Here is a 20,322-nt window from a genome sequence, read left to right as displayed (position 1 = left end):
TCTTGCGGGATCAAGCTCCACAGGACGGGATTGCGCACCAAAGTGACTGAACTGGATGATCTGTGGGGTTGCCCAGGTCCAATCAATATTAAAGGGCCCTGGAATAGCCAAAAATGCTACCAGCATAACATAACAAAACATCCGGAGCTTAAGCCCCGAATATTTTGACCTAACGACGCCCCTGGGCATAACAGTAAAACCAGTAGATGTTCCAGAGCTTTGTCCGTGTGGACTCTTGACAATCATTGAACCCTAACCTACAATGATGGTGTTGGTCAAATATAATTCTTCTGACTTCCTCTTTGCTTGGATTGTATATACTATAGGTTGAACTTAGTGATGAGCGAATCGAAGCTGAGGAAGTCAAATTCGTTCCGAATTTCAGGAAAAATTTGATTCTGAACGATTGTGAATTTCCTCTCGCTTCATGGTAACGAATTGCAATTTTTCCTAACAATGGCAGCTAAAATGGTGGCTACACGTGTGAGGACATGGGGCAAGGAACTCTGGGAAGGCGGGATGACCTATAATGCCATGAATGCAGCCAATCAGCAGCCAGCCAGACAGCCTGGTGATGTCACAGCCCTATAAATACGGCGGCCATCTTAGATTCTGCCATTCACCATCGTACTTTGTTCAGGGACAGACGTTTTAGGCGCTAGGGAGAGTGAAAGAAAACCTCAATGTGGAAAAGAAAGCATTTTATAAGTGCACGATAAGGATAGGGAGGAATCATGTCACAGCATCTTAGTGCAGGGACAGACGTTGCAGGGGCTAGGGAGAGTCATACAGAAAACATCATTGGGAAAAAAATACGATTTTGACCTCATCCACACGATCGTTGTGTGTTTTGCGGTCAGCAAATTGTGGATCCGCAAAACACGGATGGCGTCCGTGTCCGTTCTACAGACAGCCATAGATATAACTGCCTATTCTTGTCCGCAAAACGGACAAGAATAGGACAGGTTATATATTTTTGGGGCGGACCACAGAACGGAGCAACGGATGGGGACAGCACAAGGAGTTCTGTCCACATCTTTTGCGGCCCCATTGAACTGAATGGGTCCGCATTCAAGCCGCAAAAACTGTGGCTCGGATGTGGACCAAAACCATGGTCGTGTGCATGAGGCCTTGCAAGTGCAGGGAAAGATTATTTGGGGATCCAAATAGCCATTATACAGCTTTGTCATTCCAGCAATTTGTTGTAGGGGTTCAAGTGTTATGTTGAAAAGCCTTTAGTGGCTTATATCTGTGGAAAAAGAGAAATACATACTCTGTTCACTTCTGCAGCTATATATGGTGAAAGCGTTTAGTGCCCTATTATAGTACAATACGAGAAAAATACACGCAGTTCACATTTGCTGTTATTTGCGCAGAAATAATTTAGTGGCCTATTTCAGTACAAAAAGAAAAAAATATAATTTGTCACTTTTAGGGATGTTTTAATTTGTTTAGTTCAGCTACAAGTATGTCAGACAGAGAAGTGCCAGGCCATGCACAGAGGAGTGGCAGAGGCCTGAATGTTTCTGGCCCAGGCACAGGTCGCAGCAGAGTAAGGGGGCACGGCAGCAGGAGTTGCAGCAAAAGGCCTGAGCTCCTGGTGTCATCTAGTGGTCGTGTCTTGACCAGCAACCCAGCGGTTCTTGATTGGTTAACTCGGTCATCAACGTCATCCCAAGTGACATCAGACACCTCCAGCCAACAGTCGGTGGGTTCGTCAGACACAACACTTAGTTGGCATGGCCCGGGAACAGGCCCTGTGCCCTCACCTGTCCTCAACTTGCCTATGTCCTTTTATGTTCCCTCACAGCAAGTATTATATGCTGAAGACTTGACTGCACTTTTCAGTGAAGAAGAGCTACTAGAGGACAGTCAGCAGCTACTGCCCAGCCAAGATCTGTGGGAGACATCCACCACTTCCTCCACTACGCGGGCAAGTAGTGATGAGGAGAGCATGTGTTGCGAGTGGTCAGGCTCCTGACTCAAAGACCATTAACTAAGACATCAGGGATGTGCAGACACTAGTCGATGATGAAGCCGATCGCACTTGGGAGACGGGTGAAAATAAAAATAAAAATATCACCAGCATAATTGAATAGTGACTTTATTCCACAATCGCGGAGGACGTTATCGGGCAGGACTCCAAGAGCTTCACACAGGTGAAACAAGCGACGGCCGTTTTGCGCTGGACGCGCTTCGTCAGGCTGTTATGTCAGGGTGCAAATGCTCTCCACCTTTAAACTCAGAGTCGATGCATCACCTGGATGACCATTGACGCTGCCCTGATGCTTTTCAAAATGGTACATACAGACAAGGAAAGTGAACATACAGACCATTATTACATAATACATAGTCACCAGGTAGGTTAAGGAGGTGCTTACAAAAACATGCTGAGGTCAATTCTGTCGTTAAGGCCCAATTCTTCCGCCGCTTGGGTGCGGAGAATCTATCTGGCCTTCCGTTGTAACAGGAGCCGGTGTCTATCGTCCCCATGCGGCGGAGCCTGTACCACCTCTAGCCCTGAAAAAGACAGATAACTAGTGTCACCTCCATGCACCTTTCTGAAATGCTCTACCACTCTGGGGCACCCTTTACCAAAGGTTATGGAGTTTAGGTGTTCTCTTACACGATCATTTAAACATCTAATTGTTTTGCTGATATCGAATCGGCCACATTTACAACTTAAAAGATAGACCACGAACATGCTTCTGCAATTAAACCCGTACCCTGTGGTGCACCCCTGCAACATCAATGAATTTTTTGCACGCATTGTACTTACATTGGGAGCAATTCCCGCATCTAAAGTTACCATCCGGTCTGTTGATTGTTAACCATTGACTAGAACGCAATTGACCCAATCTACTCCTAACAAGCTTATCCCTTAGGCCTCTTTCACACGGGTGTCTTATTTTTGGCCCGGATAAGAGGCTGGTGCGTTGAGGGAACACGCACGATTTTTCCGCGCAAGTGCAAAACATTGTAATGCGTTTTGCACTCGCGTGAGAAAAATCGTGCATGTTTGGTACCTAAACCCAAACTTCTTCGCAGAAGTTCGGGCTTGGGATTGATGTTCTGAAGATTGCTGTTATTTTCCCTTATAACATGGTTATAAGGGAAAATAACAGCATTCTGAATACAGAATGCATAGTATAATAGCGCTGGAGGGGTTAAAAAAATAATAAAAAGTTAACTCACCTTCTCCTCTCGATCGCGTAGTTCCCGGTCTCTTTACTTCTTTAATGATGAGCTGTGGGCTAAATGACCTGTGGTGATGTCAGATCACATGCTCCAATCACATGGTTCATCACCGTGGTGATGGAGCATGTGATCTGACGTCGCCACAGGTCCTTTAGCCCACAGCTCATCTTTCAAGAAGTAAAGAGACCGGGAACTACGCGATCAAGAGGAGAAGGTGAGTTAACTTTTTATTATTTTTTTAACCCATCCAGCACTATTATACTATGCATTCTGTATTCAGAATGCTGTTATTTTCCCTTATAACCATGTTATAAGGGAAAATAATACAGTTAATAGACTGTCACATAGAACCCATGCGTGAAAATCGCACCACATCCGCACTTGCTTGCGGATGCTTGCGATTTTCACGCAACCCCATTCATTTCTATGGGGCCTGCGTTACGTGAAAAACGCTGAATATAGAACATGCTGCGATTTTCATGCTACGCATAAGTGTTGCGTGAAAATCACTGCTCATGTGAACAGCCCCATAGAAATGAATGGGTCCAGATTCAGTGCGGGTGCAATGCGTTCAACTCACGCATCGCACCCGCGCGGAAAACTCGCCCGTGTAAAAGGGGCCTTAGTGTGTGACTCCTTCTAAAGGAAACTAATGGTTTCTGCTCAGTTATTTTATTAAGGGTACAGTCCCTTTTTAGTAAATCCCAATTCCTGAAAATGGCGGAGCGAATCTGATCCGCCATTGGGCTGAACTTGAAGGAAAAGGCAAATCTACCCATATTTGACCCATCTTGGTCTGACCCAGGCGCTTTTGTTAATTTTCTCCTTATTTTATTACTCTTTTGTAACAAATCTCTCTAGTCAATGGTTAACAATCAACAGACCGGATGGTAACTTTAGATGCGGGAATTGCTCCCAATGTAAGTACAATGCGTGCAAATAAAATTAATTGATGTTGCAGGGGTGCACCACAGGGTACGGAGTTTCATTAATTGCAGAAGCATGTTCGTGGTCTCTCTTTTAAGTTGTAAATGTGGCCGATTCTATATCGGCAAAACTATTAGATGTTTAAATGAGCGTGTAAGAGAACACCTAAACTCCATAACCTCTGGTAAAGGGTGCCCCAGAGTGGTAGAGCATTTCAGAAAGGTGCATGGAGGTGACACTAGTTATCTGTCTTTTTCAGGGCTAGAGGTGGTACAGGCTCCGCCGCATGGGGACGATAGACACCGGCTCCTGTTACAACGGGAGGCCAGATAGATTCTCCGCACCCAAGCGGCGGAAGAATTGGGCCTTAACGACAGAATCGACCTCAGCATGTTTTTGTAAGCACCTCCTTAACCTACCTGGTTACTATGTATTATGTATTAATTGTCTGTATGTTCACTTTCCTTGTCTGTATGTACTATTTTGAAAAGCATCAGGGCAGCGTCATTGGTCATCCAGGTGATGCATCGACTCTGAGTTTAAAGGTGGAGAGCATTTGCGTCCTGACGTAACAGCCTGACGAAGCGCGTCCAGCGCAAAACGGCCGTTGCTTGTTTCACCTGTGTGAAGCTCTTGGCGTCCTGCCTGATGCTGTCCTCCGCGATTGTGGAATAAAGTCACTATTCAATTACGCTGGTGAGTACCGCCTTATTTCATTTCTTCACATGGTTTGATTTGCCATTTGATTTGATTTGACAGTGTTTGCAAGAGACTGAACGGTGATTGATTCCCATGTGCCTTGACTTGCGGTGGACTCTGAGTGCCGCTCCTCATCTTATTGTTGAGAATTGTGCCACTCGGTGGCCTCCTCATACTGCTGTCAACTCCAGACTCTGTCGTTGTGCCACTCGGTGGCTTTTTTCTGATGCCACCACATCCAGACCCAGTTATTGTGCCACTCGGTGGCCTCCTCATTCTGCCGCCAACTCCAAACCCTGTCATTGGGCCACTCTGTGGTCTCTTCATGCTGCTTCTACCTCACCACTATGTCATAGGTCCACTCTGTGGACTTCTCTTGCTGTTCCCCCCTCTTCAAGACTGGGCCACTATTTTGCCTTTTGGCCTGGCTGGCATCATCATTTATATGATTTATTTAACCTTTCTTCTGATCGGTCAGAAGGAAGTAAAAATGAGACGCACAATGGATCTTGTCTGTGTAGCAGCTTTAAGGCCTGTATGGTGCCATTAGAATTGGCTTATGATTTGGTAGCCAAAAGCAGGAGTGGCTACAAAACACAGAAGACATGCAAATATTCCTTTCACGTGTCATCTCTGTTTTGGATTTACTTTTTTTTGGCAATAACAATGCTAATAACCAACTTCTCCTGAGTAAGGCGATACCACATGTGGGACACTTTTTTGCAGCCTAGATGCGCAAAGCGGCCCAAATTCCTTTTAGGAGGGCATTTTTAGACATTTGGATCCCAGACTTCTTCTCACGCTTTCGGGCCCCTAAAATGCCAGGGCAGTATAAATACCCCACATGTGACCCCATTTTGGAAAGAAGACACCCCAAGGTATTTAATGAGGGGCATGGCGAGTTCATAGAATTTTTTTTTTTTTGGCACAAGTTAGTGGAAATTGATTTTTTTTTTCTCACAAAGTCTTCCTTTCCGCTAACTTGGGACAAAAATTTAAATCTTTCATGGACTCAATATGCCCCTCACGGAATACCTTGGGGTGTCTTCTTTCCGAAATGGGGTCACATGTGGGGTATTTATACTGCCCTGGCATTTTAGGGGCCCTAAAGCGTGAGAAGAAGTCTGGAATATAAATGTCTAAAAAATTTTACGCATTTGGATTCCGTGAGGGGTATGGTGAGTTTATGTGAGATTTTATTTTTTGACACAAGTTAGTGGAATATGAGACTTAGTAAGAAAAAACAAAAAAAAACAAAAAACAATTTCCGCTAACTTGGGCCAAAAAAATTTCTGAATGGAGCCTTACACGGGGTGATCAATGACAGGGGGGGTGATCAGGGAGTCTATATGGGGTGATCACCCCCTTGTCATTGATCACCCCCCTGTAAGGCTCCATTCAGACGTCCGTATGTGTTTTGCGGATCCGATCCATGTATCTGTGGATCTGTAAAAATCATACGGACATCTGAATGGAACCTTACAGGAGGGTGATCAATGACAGGGGGATGATCAATGACGGGGCGGGGTGATCAGGGAGTCTATATGAAGTGATCAGGGGTTCATAAGGGTTAATAAGTGACAGGGGGTGTAGTGTAGTGTAGTGGTGTTTGGTGCTACTTTACACAGCTACCTGTGTCCTCTGGTGGTCGATCCAAACAAAAGGGACCACCAGAGGACCAGGTAGCAGGTATATTAGACGCTGTTATCAAAACAGCGTCTAATATACCTGTTAGGGGTTAAAAAAAAAAAAATCGCTGCTGGCAGGCTGGAGATCCACTCGCTTACCTTCCGATCCTGTGAACGCGCGCGCCTGTGTGCGCGCGTTCACAGGAAATCTCGGCTATCGCGAGATGACGCGTATATATGTGTCGTTGAGTGCACAGCTTCCGCCTCCGGACCGCGGATCTGCGTTAGGCGGTCCTGAGGCGGTTAAACCATTGGTGAACCAGTTCTGACTGAGCAATGACTAATTCTGTAACTATAGGTGAATAATACGATCTTCTGAAGGTTGATGTTAATTTAAGTTGAGAGGACACCTGGATGTTCAGGTTCGACGGGTTCAGCCGAACTTCGGAAAAAAGTTCGAGTTCGGGACCCGAACTTACCCCTGAACCCCATTGAAGCATGGCAAGTGCTCAGCAAACAAATGTGGATAGGGAAATGACTTTAAATAACATAAAATATGAAAAATTAATAAATAATAATCTTGATCTAGGAGGACCAGGTCCATATGGAGTAGGAGGTTGAGGAGGCGATGGATGTGGCAATGTAGGTAGAAGTGGCGGTGGAGGAGGAGGAGGTAGCCTACACTGCTTTTTGTTTTAAATTATTATTATTTTTTTTAATTAGGGTACACCCCAAAACATTGGGAAATATAACCCTCCAGTCGTGCTAAACAAACGTTTAGACAATACACCGGCTGCAGGGCAGGCCAGCACCTCCAAGGCGTAAAGGGCAAGCTCAGGCCATGTGCCCAATTTGGAGACCCAGAAGTTGCAGGGGCAGACCCCTGTCAGTCAGTTCGTGTAGGCGTGTGCATACTTACTGCCCCACCATGTCGCACGTCCCCGTGATGTTCATGATCCAATTTGATATCTGCTCTATCAACTTTCGATGTTCTTTTATGCGCCTACCATGGTAGGTATAGCAGTGGTACTATACACCCAAAAATTGGTTAATTTCTCCAGAAAATGTTAATGACATTTTTTTTTTTTTTTTTACTGGCATACTAAGTATAGCAGTGGTACTATACACCCAAACATTGGTGAATTTCACCCAAAAATGTTAATGACAATTTTTTATTAGTTTTTTTAATCGGCCTACTAGGTATAACAGTGGTACTATACATCCAAAAATTGGTGAATTTGACCAGAAAATTTAAAATGACGAAGTAGTGAAATGATATCAAATAAAACACGTACAAAAAATAATAATTGATTTATGAGGTGGAGGTCCATATGGAGTAGGAGTTTGAGGAGGCGGTGGATGTAGCGGTGTAGGTGGAAGCAGCGGTGGAGGAGGACGATATAGCCAACACAGGCTTTTGGTTTTAATTTAATTTTGTAAAATTAAGGTACACTCAAAAAGAGTGTGAAATAGCCAAAATACAAGAATGAGCAATTGCGCTGCAGTATAACAATGGCTGGTTAGAGCCGGTATACATGTATATTCTGCACAAGGTACGGACAAGTCCTGAGGGATCCATGCCTGGTTCATTTTTATGAACGTGAGCTTGTCCACATTGGCTGTGGACAGGCGGCTCCGCTTGTCTGTGATGACGCCCCCTGCCGTGCTAAACACACATTCAGACAATACACTGCCTGCAGGGCAAGATCAGGCCATGTACCCAATTTGGAGACACAGAAGTTGAAGGGGGCACCCCCGTCATTCAGTACGTGTAGGCGTGTGCACACATACTGCTCCACCATGTTGTGAAATGCTGCCTTCTGCTAAGACGTTCCATATCAGCTGGTGGTGCTGGTTGTTGTGGCATGCTGACAAAGCTTTTCCACATTTCAGCCATGCTAACCCTTCTGCCTTCTGAGATGCTGGCGGTGCACCAGTTGCGTTGGTGACCTCTTCCTCGTCCTCTGCCTTCATCTTGTGCTTCCACTGTACCCCCGCTGTCAGGTGGAAATGCCACCAGCAGCGCATCTACCAGCGTGCGCTTGTACTCGCGCATCTTATGATCACGCTCCAGTGACGGAATTAAGGATGGTACACTGTCCTTGTAACGGGGATCCAGCAGCGTGGACACCCAGTAATCAGCACAAGTTAGAATGTGGGCAACTCAGCAGTCGTTGCGGAGACACTGCAGCATGTAATCGCTGTGTGCCAGGCTGCCCAGAGGCAACGAAAAGCTTTCCTCTGTGGGAGGTGTACTGGCTGTCTCCTCTGTATCCCCCCCATCCACGCACCAGTGATGGCCATCAGCTGGTCTGGGTGCAACCCTGCTGTTAACATGGTTCCTCCTCCTCCATCTCCTCCTCCTCATCCTCCACCTTGTCATCCTCCAGAACTGTGCCCTGGCTGGACAATTGTGTACCTTGGCTTTGTGGGTGCAGGAACCCACCCTAGAAGCGACTTGGGAATGACTGGCCGGAAACCCTATGAAATGATCCCTCTTCCTCTTCCTCTTCCTCCTCCTCCTCCTCCTCCTCCTGTGCCACATCCTCTTCCATCATCGCAAGGAGCTTTTTTCAAGGAGGCATAGAAGTGGGATAGTAACGCTGAGCACGGCGTTATCGGCACTGGCCATGTTGGTGGAGTACTCGAAACAGTGCAACAAGGAACACAGGTCTCGCATGGAGGCCCAGTCATTGGTGGTGAAGTGGTGCTGTTCAGGGCCGGACTGGCCATAGGGCAGGCCGGGCCGAACACAATCAGCTTAGCATTAGCCTGATTGTGTTCGGGTGGACAATAGCTATGGGGCCCTACGCCACTGGGGGCCCGGGCCGCCGGCTAAATTAAAAAAAAAAAATTATTAATGTGGCAGCAGCCGGGCAGGCGTGGAGATGAGCGCTTCCATTGTGGAAGCGCTCATCTCCATATTCATCTGTATCGCTGTCCTCGGTAGATGAATGGAGCAGGGGAGAGGCGTCTCCCTTGCCCATTTCTCTGATAGGCTACAGGCACTAGGCCTGTACTGTAGCCTATCAGAGGCCGGTGCAGGCGGAGCGATGAAATCATTGCGCGCGCCGCCCGAGCCGTACAGCGCGGGACACAGGTCGGAAGAGACCTGCATTGCATCGCTAACAGCAGCATGGAGGTAAGTATATGAGTTTATTGTTTTTATTATTTAATTCTATACTATACTGTGGCAAGAAGTGAGGTTGTGGCCCTATATACTGGCACAATATAGGAGGGGGGGGTCGGCACTATGGAGAAGAGGGGAAGCACTATGGAACCATATAAACTGACACAATATGGGGGCAGGGGCACTATGGGGCCCTATATACTGGCACAATATGGGGGGGACACTATGCAGAAGAGGGGAAGCACTATGGGGCCCTGTATACTGGCACAATATAGGGGGGGTCGGCACTATGGAGAAGAGGGGAAGCACTATGGGGCCATATATACTGGCACAATATGGGGGGCCTATATACTGGCACAATATGGGGGGGCACTATGGAGAAAAGGGGAAGCACTATGGGGCCCTATATACTGGCACAACATGGGGGGGCACTATGGAGAAGAGGGGAAGCATTATGGGGCCCTATATATTGGCATAATACAGGGGCACTATGGAGAAGAGGGGAAGCACTATGGGGCTCTATATACTGGCACAATACAGGGGCACTATGGAGAAGAGGGGAAGGAGCACTATGGTGGCATCTACTGGGGGCCCTATATACTGGCACACATTATAGGTGGGCACTATGGAGAAGTGGGGGACAAGAGAACTATGAGGGCATTATATAGGGGCATTTAATACTGGCACCCATTTTGATGCCACTATGGGGAAGGGAGGAAAGGAGCATTATGGGGGTATCTATGTGGGGCACTCTATAGGGGCATTTTATAGTGCCACATTATGGAGGGAACTATGGAGATGCAGAAGGAGCACCATGGGGGCATCTTCTGGGTGGACTATATAGGAGTATTTTATACTGGCACAAATTATAATGTCACTATGGGCACCTAAGCTCAACTGGTGGCACTAAGTGTTTTTTGTAGTGGCACAGTACGGGTCATTGGAACACATGAGGGCACTCTGGGGACATTGGCTCTACTGGGGGCACTAAGAGGAGGTATTTCTTTTTTTGCTGCCACACGACGGGGCATTTTTTGTACTGGTGCACATTATAAGGGGGGGGGGGGTTCTACTGTCACACATTATAAAGAGAATTATTACTATCGGGGCATTTTGGTGGGCTTTATTACAACTCAGGGACTATGGGAGCATTATTACTTGTGGGGCACAATTACTGTTGGGGGGTACTGTAGGAGCACTATTACTACAAAATGCACTCTGGCAAAGAAATAATTACTATTGTTGGGACTTTGAGAGCACCATTACTTTGGGGGCACCCTGGCAGAGCATCAGCTTAGCACAGTTCTTTTTGCAGTATAGTTTTGGGGAGCACAGCTTCTCAGTATTGGGGGTGCATGATGGGATGTTAATTGGAGGATGATGGAAAAGTAAGAAACTAAGATGTCTGTCAAACTATGCAGAGACGTGAGATGGCTGAAAGAAATTATCACTAGTGTTGAGCGCGAATATTCGAATATCACATTTTTTTTTGCGAATATCGGCACTTCGCTAATATTTCTAATATAGTGCTATAAATTCGATATTTCGAATATTTTATTTATTTTTTTTTATATTTTTTTTTTCCCACTTCCCTAAAGCTGTTCTTACCTGTCCTTTGGATTCCTGGCTGCTCCAGTCAGTGCCCGTTGCCGCTTCTGCCGACTTCCGTGCTCATGGAGCGTCCCCATCACCATGGGAACGTCTCCATATACTAGAATGTACTGTCAGATTTGAGAATTACGTTGAAATTGCAATTCGATTATTTCAAGTTATAATAATCGAATTGCGATTTCAACTTGGACCTGGTTTACTATGGTTGGCTTGGTAGAATTAGCGAATATGACGAATGTATTTGTCATATTCCACAAAACGAAGATAACGAAGTATTCTGCATCTTCGTTTTAGCTCCCTATTCGTCAACTTCGCGAATTCTAGCAATCATATAGGAAAGTTTACTATAGAGACAGCTAAGTGTAATTCGATATGCGATTATATTACTTTGCTTTTTTTTAAATAAATAGAATAATTATAATACCTGATAATTATTATAATTATACTATTTATAAAAAAAAAAGCAGTCATATAATCGCATAGCGAATTAAACTTATCTGTCTCTGTAGTAAACTTTCCTATATCATTGCTAGAATTCGCGAAGTTGACGAATAGGGAGCTAAAACGAAGATGCAGAATACTTCGTTACCTTCGTTTTGTGGAATATAAAGAATACATTCGTCATATTCGCTAATTCTACCAAGCCAACCATAGTAACCAGGTCCAAGTTGAAATCGCAATTCGATTATTATAACTTGAATTGATCGAATTTCAATTTCAGCTTAGCACTGCTATATTCCATATTAGGCTAGAATTAACGAATATGGAATATAGCAGTGATAAGTTGAAATCGAAATTCGATTATTATAACTTGAATTAATCGCATTGCTATTTCAATACACGATTATTAAAATCGCATATTAATCGCGATAACTAGAATAATGACGAATATTCCATTTCGACAAATATAAAACAAATATTCTATCGAATATTCACGAATTTAGTCTAAATCGAATATGGCACCTGCCGCTCATCACTAATTATCACGGTGGTCTGGTCTGAATGGTGAAGATGAAGAAAGAGAACATCTACATCAGAGGAGACGTCACTGGATATAAGAGGCATGGGGCGCTGTATGAGGCTACTTTCACATCTGCGTTAGTGATCCTGGCGGCTGTTCCAGCTGAGAATTCACTGGATCCGGCACTGCTGGATGCAGACGGAATGCCCACCAGCCCCATTAACTATAATGGGGTACGTCAGAGATCCGGCCACAATCTGGGAAAAAAAGCAGAGAATCAGCGGGACATAAACCGCTGCATGCTGTGCTTTGTGTCCAGTCGATTCCTTGCATTTTCTGCCGGATTAGGTGGCCGGATCGTACTAAGACCCCTATTGTCACCTGGGGACCCCCAAAGAAGCTTGTGTGTTGGCTGAAGCCTTCCTATCTTACTGGTGGCTGGCCCTGCCTCTCAATTGTGCTTCCGGTTTTGGCTCCACGCCTAGACTGAAAGGGGGTGGGGCCTGTTGGGGGTCATGTATTTGGGCTGCTCAGTCAAAAATGCCCAGGCCTATTTTTTGTCCCAGTCCAGCCCTGGTGCTGTTCCGCCGAGCGACTCACCCGTGCGTGCTGCAGCTGAAACTCCACTATCGCCGGCTGCTGCTCGCACAGTCTGTCCAGCATGTGCAAGGTGGAGTTCCACCTTGTGGGCACGTCACATATGAGGCGGTGAGCGGGAAGGCCGAAGTTACGCTGCAGCGCTGACAGGCGAGCAGCAGCAGGGTGAGAACGCCAAAAGCGCGCACAGACGGCCCGCACTTTATGCAGCAGCTCTGACATATCGGGGTAATTTTTAAGGAATCTCTGCAGCACCAAAATCCGCACATGCGCCAAGCAAGGGATGAGAGTCAAACCAGCTAGTCCCAGAGCTGCTACGAGATTTCGCCCATTATCGCACACCACTAGGCCGCGCTTGAGGCTCACTGGCACAAACCAGTCATCGGTCTGTTGTTCAAGGCCCGTCCACAGCTCCTGCGCGGTGTGGGGTTTGTCCCCCAAACAGATAAGTTTTAAAACTGCCTGCTGTCGTTTACCCCTGGCTGTGCTGAAGTTGGTGGTGAAGGTGTTACGCTGACCGGATGAGGAGCTGGTAGAGGATGAGGAAGCAGAGTAGGAGGAGGAAGCAACAGGAGGCAAACTGAAGCGCCCTGCAATCCTCAGTGTTGGAAGGACATGCGCCAAACTGCTATCCGTCTCAGGCCCAGCCGCCACTGCACTTACCCAGTGTGCTGTTAGGGAGATATAACGGCCCTGAGCGTGCTTACTGGTCCACATATCTGTAGTCAGGTGCACCTTGCCACAGATGGCGTTGGGCAGTGCACACCTGATTTTGTTCCCTACTTGGTTGTGCAGGAAAGGGATGGCTCGCCTTGAAAAGTAGTGGCGGCTGGGCACGACATACTGTGGGACAGCCACCACCATAAGGCTTTTTAAAACTCTCCGTCTCCACCAGATGGAATGACAGCATTTTAAAGGCCAGTAATTTAGAAATGCTGGCATTCAGGGCTAAGGATTGTGCGTGGGTAGGGGGGTACTTCCTCTTCCTCTCCAGCATTTGGGAGATGGAGAGCTGAACGCTTCCGTGGGACATTGTGGAGATGCTTGGTGACCCAGGTGTTGGTGTTTCTGGCAGATCCTATGTTTGCGGGGTGGCAGGTGGCACTGTCCCTCCAGAGGTGGATGAAGAGGCCGAGACTGCAGGAGAGGAGGAAGCAAGAGGAGCCAGAGACCTTTCTTGGTTTTTGAGGTGTCTACTCCACTGCAGCTCGTGCTTTGCACTTAAATGCCTGGTCATGCAGGTTGTGCTCAGGTTGAGAACGTTTATGCCTCGCTTCAGGCTCTGATTGCACAGCGTGCAAACCACTCGTGTCTTGTCTTCAGCACATCGTCTGAAGAACTGCCACGCCAGGGAACTCCTTGGAGCTGGTTTTGGTGTGCCCGGTCCCTTGGTGCGGTGGGCAGTAGGAGGCGTACTGTCTAGAGGACAGCCGCTCCGCTTTTGCACCCTGCTCCCTCTTCTGCGGTGCTGGTGGCTCTGTGCGACCACTGCCTCTTCCTCCGAACTACATAGGTTACTCGCATGACCTTGATTCCATGTGGGGTAGCGGACCTCATCGTCCTCCACATCATCTTCCACCCAGTCTTCACCCCTGCCTTCCTTGTTGGTCTGCACACTTTCGAAAGCCACAGCAGTTGGTACCTGCGGTGTGTCATCATCCGAGACGTGCTGTGACGGTCCTCCCATGTACTCATCTTGAAAAATAAGTGGTTGGGCATCGATGCACTCAATCTCTTCCACTTCTGGGGCAGGGCGAGGTGGATGGCCCTGGGAAACCCTGCTAACAGATTCATCAAAAATCAGAAGAGACTGCTGCATGAGTTGGGGCTCAGACTGCTTGGCTGATTTGCAAGTGGGTGAGGTGAAAGACTGATGGACATCGGCTGCAGGTGCCAACTGTGGTCTTTCAGCAGGAGACTGGGTGGGAGACAATGTAAAGCAACTGGAGGCACTGTCGGCAACACAATCTACTATCGCCTGTACTTTTTCAGGCCTCACCATTCGTAGAGCCGCATTAGGCCCGAACAAATACCGCTGCAGGTTCTGTCGCCTACTCGCACCTGAGGAAGAGGTTTCACTTGTGCGTGTAGCTGGAACATATCGACCACGTCCTCTCCCTGCAACAGGAGCTCCACCAGCAGCACCACGACCGGGGCCACGTCCCTTATTTGATGATCTCCTTATATTTTTTGAATTTAGGATCTTGCCCTAAATGGGTGTTTAATAGTAAATAGTAGAATAGAACGACAGTATGTAAAGGGTGTATCTCACACGGCCTGAACCAGACTAGGCCTCAATTCAATATTTCTTTGCCCAAAATGGCTGTATTTCAAATGCCTGAATCAGGGGGTATATCACAGGGCCTGAACCAGTGTAGGCCTAAATTAAATATTTATTTGCCCAAAATAGTTGTATTTCAAAAGGCTGTATTGCAAATGCCTGAATCAAACCCCTGTATGTAGAGGGAATCTCACAGGGCATGAACCAGTGTAGGCCTGAATTCAATATTTATTTTCACAAAATGCATGTATTTCAAATGCCTGCATCAAACACCTCTATGTAGAGAGAGTATCTTACAGGGCATGAACCAGTGTAGGCCTAAATTTATTATTTCTTTGCACAAAATGGATGTATTTTAAATACCTGAATCCAACCGCTATATGTAGAGGGAGTATCTCACAGGGCCTGAACCACTGTAGGCCTAAATTAAATATTTCTTTGCCCAAAATGGCAGTATTTCAAATGCCTGTAGAGCAACACTGGAAAATGCCGCGCTCTTCCACAGGAAGCCAGGAGCCCGGACCTCGCCCTGAACCTTGGGCGCACAACGGATCCCAAAAGAAAGAAAGATGGTCCAGTTTCACTGAAAAATACTTGAGGCTTTATTCAATCCCGTGCAGATAAAAACCAACATACAGCAATGCAGAAAATCGACCGGTTTCGGATCACTGTAGATGCGGATCCTTAGTCATGATGTGCATCAGTGGGAAGTGAGGTCGAGACTAAATAGTGAACCACCAAACACAGGTGATCACAATCGGGTACAGGACTCACCTCCTGATGACATCCTTCACAGATAAAATGCATAGTAATTACAACGTGCCAAAAGACATAGAAAAATAAGATAAAATTTACAAATTGCAATGATAAAAAAAGAAGAAGAGTAAACATATTAGTAATGTAGAATAGTATCATGACGCCGGTTCAGTCCTGATGGGATCCGTGAGTCTAATTTGAAGATCCAGAAGCACTCACGATTGAGCAACTTTTTCTTGTGATCACCGCCTCTGCTTGGTCTGTTAACCCTTTCCACTCCTTGTACTGACATGCTATCTGTATTACCATCGTGGACCGCAGCAAAATGCAGACTAGCGGCAGAAACATTTTTTATTTTAGCATGAGGTACATCAGAGATGTGACGGCAAATTCGAATTTTCAAACAGTTGGATGTGCACCCGACGTCCTGTAAATTACACAGAGAGCATGTTATGCAATATACCACATATGTGGTGTTGCAATTGATGTTCTGCTGAATAGTATGAGTGGTGCGGTTACTTGTAGACACAATGTGCGAGCCCATCCTCATATGTGAGCAACATGTGCATCTTTTATGCCCACATTTAAAATGACCTATGTTTCTCAGCCAAGTGGGCTGGGAGCCAGGTTTATCCTGGTAGAGAGGGGCTCACCATAGTTACAGCACGTCGGGCAACACCGCTTTTCACAACGTCACCCCACGCTTGGTCATATTTGAGAAGTTGAAGATGTCTTTTGACAATATTACATATTTGTGAATATTCACAGCTATAACTCGTGGAAAAAGTAACTTGCTTCTCTTTATGACCAAGCCTGGGCGTTTTGTTGGGAAAAATTAAATTATCCCGAGACATGGTAGAAACCATATTCTTTGATCGGTTTAAAAGTCTGCTGGGATAATTCCTGGCTAGGAGACGAGTGGTGACAGTATTCATTTCTTCAATGCAAGTTTCACTAGAGGAAGAATTGCGCAAAGCGCGAATGTACTCGCCCCTAGGGATATTATGGGCAGTGTGTGCAGGATGACAGGATCCCGCATGTAGGATGGTATTTCCTGCGGATTGCTTTCTGTGCGTACGACTGTGTACACGGCCATCCCCCACTAAACACAAATCCAAAAAGGATATTAGGGTCTTATGGGAGTTTAAAGAAAAACGTAAATTACAATTGTTAGCATTGAGGAAGGATCCGAATTATGGTACGGCCGCCACATCGCCCGACCAAACAAGGAGCAGGTCATCGATGTAGCGACCGTACCACCGGACGGATCCACTCCATGGGTTGGAATCAGAGAAAAGAAAATGATGTTCCCACCATGCCATATAAATGTTTGCAAGCGATGGTGAGAAACGGGCCCCCATAGAGACTCCTCTGCATTGGAGAATAAAATCTCCCATTGAACATAAAATAATTGTGTTGCATAAGAAATAATACAACTTTGCAGAGGAAATCTCTAAAGGGTAATGAGAAATTAGAATAAAAACTCAAAAACCAACCCAAAGAGATAATGGCGAGATCCTGGGGGATGGCCGTGTACAGGGAAGCAACATCAGCCGCAATCCAAGAAAAATCAGAGGACCACTGGAAGGAATGAAATGCCTGCAAGACTGAGGCAGTATCCCGCAAAAAACCAGGAATACATTGCACTAGTGGTTGCAACATGCTGTCCACCCAGGATGACAAATTTTCCGAAAAAGACCCAATACCCGAAACTATAGGGCTCATGGGGGGAGGGAATCCCTCTTTATGTATCTTGGGGAGGGAATGGAAGATGGGGACCACTGGATAAGAGACAAATGCCTGCATCAAACCCCTGTATGTAGAGGGAGTATCTCACACGGCCTGAACCAGTGTCGGCCTGAATTCAATATTTGTGCACCAAATGGCGGTATTTCAAATGCCTGAATCAAACCCCTGTATGTAGAGGATGTATCTTACAATGACATCTGCACCAAAGGCTGCCAACTAAATTTTTTGTGCCCAAACGAGGGTTTGTTTAATAACTGAATTTGACAGCAGTATATAAGCCTGTAATTCCACACGTGCTGATGCTGCAAGTCCTGAAAATAGTGTTTTTGTCAAAAAAGTGTGTTTTTAAAACCCCAGAAAATGATGGGTGTATTTCTACCTTAAATTGCACACTGACTAATCCAGATGTTGTAGATTGCAAAAAGTGCTTTTTTGGTAACAGAATATGAAAGCTGTATATATTAAACTTGAATTTAACACTTGCAGATCAGGAAAATCCTGTTTTTTGGAAAACAAAGTGTGTTTTTAAAACCTCAGAAAATGATGGGTGTATTTCTACCTTAAATTGCACACTGACTAATCCAGATGTTGTAGTTTGCAATGTCCCAAAACCTCAGATGCAGAGCTGGTGCACTGAGCTTGCATAAAATGGCCGCCGCCGCCACCACCCACCTAACTAACAGAATTATAAAAGATGTTTTTTTTTGGTCAATGGGCTCAGGGCAGGGTAAAACGATTGTGCCCTGCACCCACACAACTATTTCTCTGTAGATCGCTGAGTTAGATTCTCTCCCTGAAATCACCAGCAGCATCCTCTCCCTACACTAGTAACAGCAGAGTGACGTGCGGCGCTACGTGACTACAGCTTATATAGAGGCTGGGTCACATGCTACACTGGCCAATCACAGCCATGCCATTAGTAGTCATGGCTGTGATGGCTTCTAAGGTCAGACAGTTAGGCCTCATGCACACGACCGTTGTGTGCATCCGTGGCTGTTGTTCCGTTTTCTGTGATTTTCTGCGGACCCATTGACTTTCAATGGGTCCTTTGAAAACTCGGATCCGTGATCCGTGATCCGTGTTTCCTGTCCGTCAAAAAAATAAGACCTGTCCTATTTTTTTGACGGACAACGGTTCACGGACCCATTCAAGTCAATATGTCCGTGAAAGAATACGGATGCACACAAGATTGGCATCCGTGATCCTTGGCCGTAGGTTACTTTCATACAGACAGATCCGAAGATCCGTCTGCATAAAAGCTTTTTCAGAGCTGAGTTTGGGGGTGATGGGGACGCTTCAAGTTAAAATATACCATCGGATTGGAGAAAACTCCGATCCGATGGTATAATAGGGACTCCTGACTTTACATTGAAAGTCAATGGGGGACGGATCCGTTTGCAATTCCACCATATTGTGTATTGAGCAGCCATTTAAAAAGCGCCAAGAAAGCGCCAAACCCGAAACCGAAGTTTTACGGAAATGTTAGGGTTCGGGTCCGGGGTCCAAAAATCATAAAGTTCAGTACGAGCCCGAACTTTACAGTTCGGGTTTGCTCAACCCTAGTGTTAATCTCTCCTGCCTCTCTGAGGTCTTTCTACCTGCACTTAAAGGTCTTTGACATATTGGCAGGTGTCCACCACCAGAAAAGTGACATCTACACATTTACATGTATTATCCTCTGTTATGTCTCCACACATCTACCTTCTCCAACTAACCTTTAGTATGTCATCTCACTCTCCTTTTGGTAGATAAGGCATGTGGGAACCAACATGTGAGAGGATATACTGAAAAATATTTACCATGCAGTAGAATTAGATATCTATTAGTGGAGGACTCAACATGCCAGTGCTTTACAAGGATTGAGTATTGACTTCAATGGTCAGGTGGATGGTTTAGTTTCTCTGTGGCACTGGTGTAATAGATCTGAACACTTGCTGTGAGTTTCTCTTGTAAAAGAAAGCTGATGGCTGAGGGTCTAGGCTATTTGAGATCCTTCTACCAAAAAAATATTGTTAAAGCATACAACCCCTTTTAGGCCCCTTTTCCACGCGGGTGCAATGCGTGAGTTGAACGCATTGCACCCGCACTGAATCCGGACCCATTCATTTCTATGGGGCTGTTCACATGAGCGGTGATTTTCACGCATCACTTGTGCGTTGCGTGAAAATCTCAGCAAGCTCTATATTGTGCATTTTTCAAGCAACACAGGCCCCATAGAAGTGAATGGGGCTGCGTGAAAATCGCAAACATTCGCAAGCAAGTGCGGATGCGGTGCGATTTCCACGCATGGTTGCTAGGTGACGATCGGGATGGTGACCCGACCTTTATTATTTTCCCTTATAACATGGTTATAAGGGAAAATAATAGCATTCTGACTACAGAATGCATAGTACAATAGCGCTGGAGGGGTTAAAAAAAAAAATCAATAAATATTTTAACTCACCTTAATCCACTTTCTCGCGCAACCCGGCTTCTCTTCTGTCATCACATGATCCATCACCATGGTAAAACATCATGTGATGGACCATGTGATGACCGGAGTGACGTCACCACAGGTCCTTTTCCTGTACACAGCAAAGAAGAGAAGGCCGGCTGCGCGAGCAAGTGGATTAAGGGGAGTTAAAAATTATTATTTTTTTTAACCCCTCCAGCGCTATTGTACTATGCATTCTGTATTCAGAATGCTATTATTTTCCCTTATAACCATGTTATAAGAGAAAATAATACAATCTACAGAACACCGATCCCAAGCCTGAACTTCTGTGAAGTTCGGGTTTGGGTACCA

General features: G+C 45.9%; 1 protein-coding gene across 2 annotated transcripts in view; it reads right to left on the bottom strand.

The window, feature by feature from the left end:
• Positions 1-20,322, bottom strand: part of LOC122935564 (omwaprin-c-like) — a 30,451-nt gene that overhangs the window by 7,704 nt on the left and 2,425 nt on the right. The window lies entirely within an intron of this gene.

This window comes from Bufo gargarizans, chromosome 4 (assembly GCF_014858855.1).
Source record: "Bufo gargarizans isolate SCDJY-AF-19 chromosome 4, ASM1485885v1, whole genome shotgun sequence".
Lineage (NCBI taxonomy): Eukaryota > Metazoa > Chordata > Amphibia > Anura > Bufonidae > Bufo > Bufo gargarizans.
Note: the sequence above shows the minus strand (reverse complement) of the source record. Positions and strands in the feature narration are given on the sequence as shown.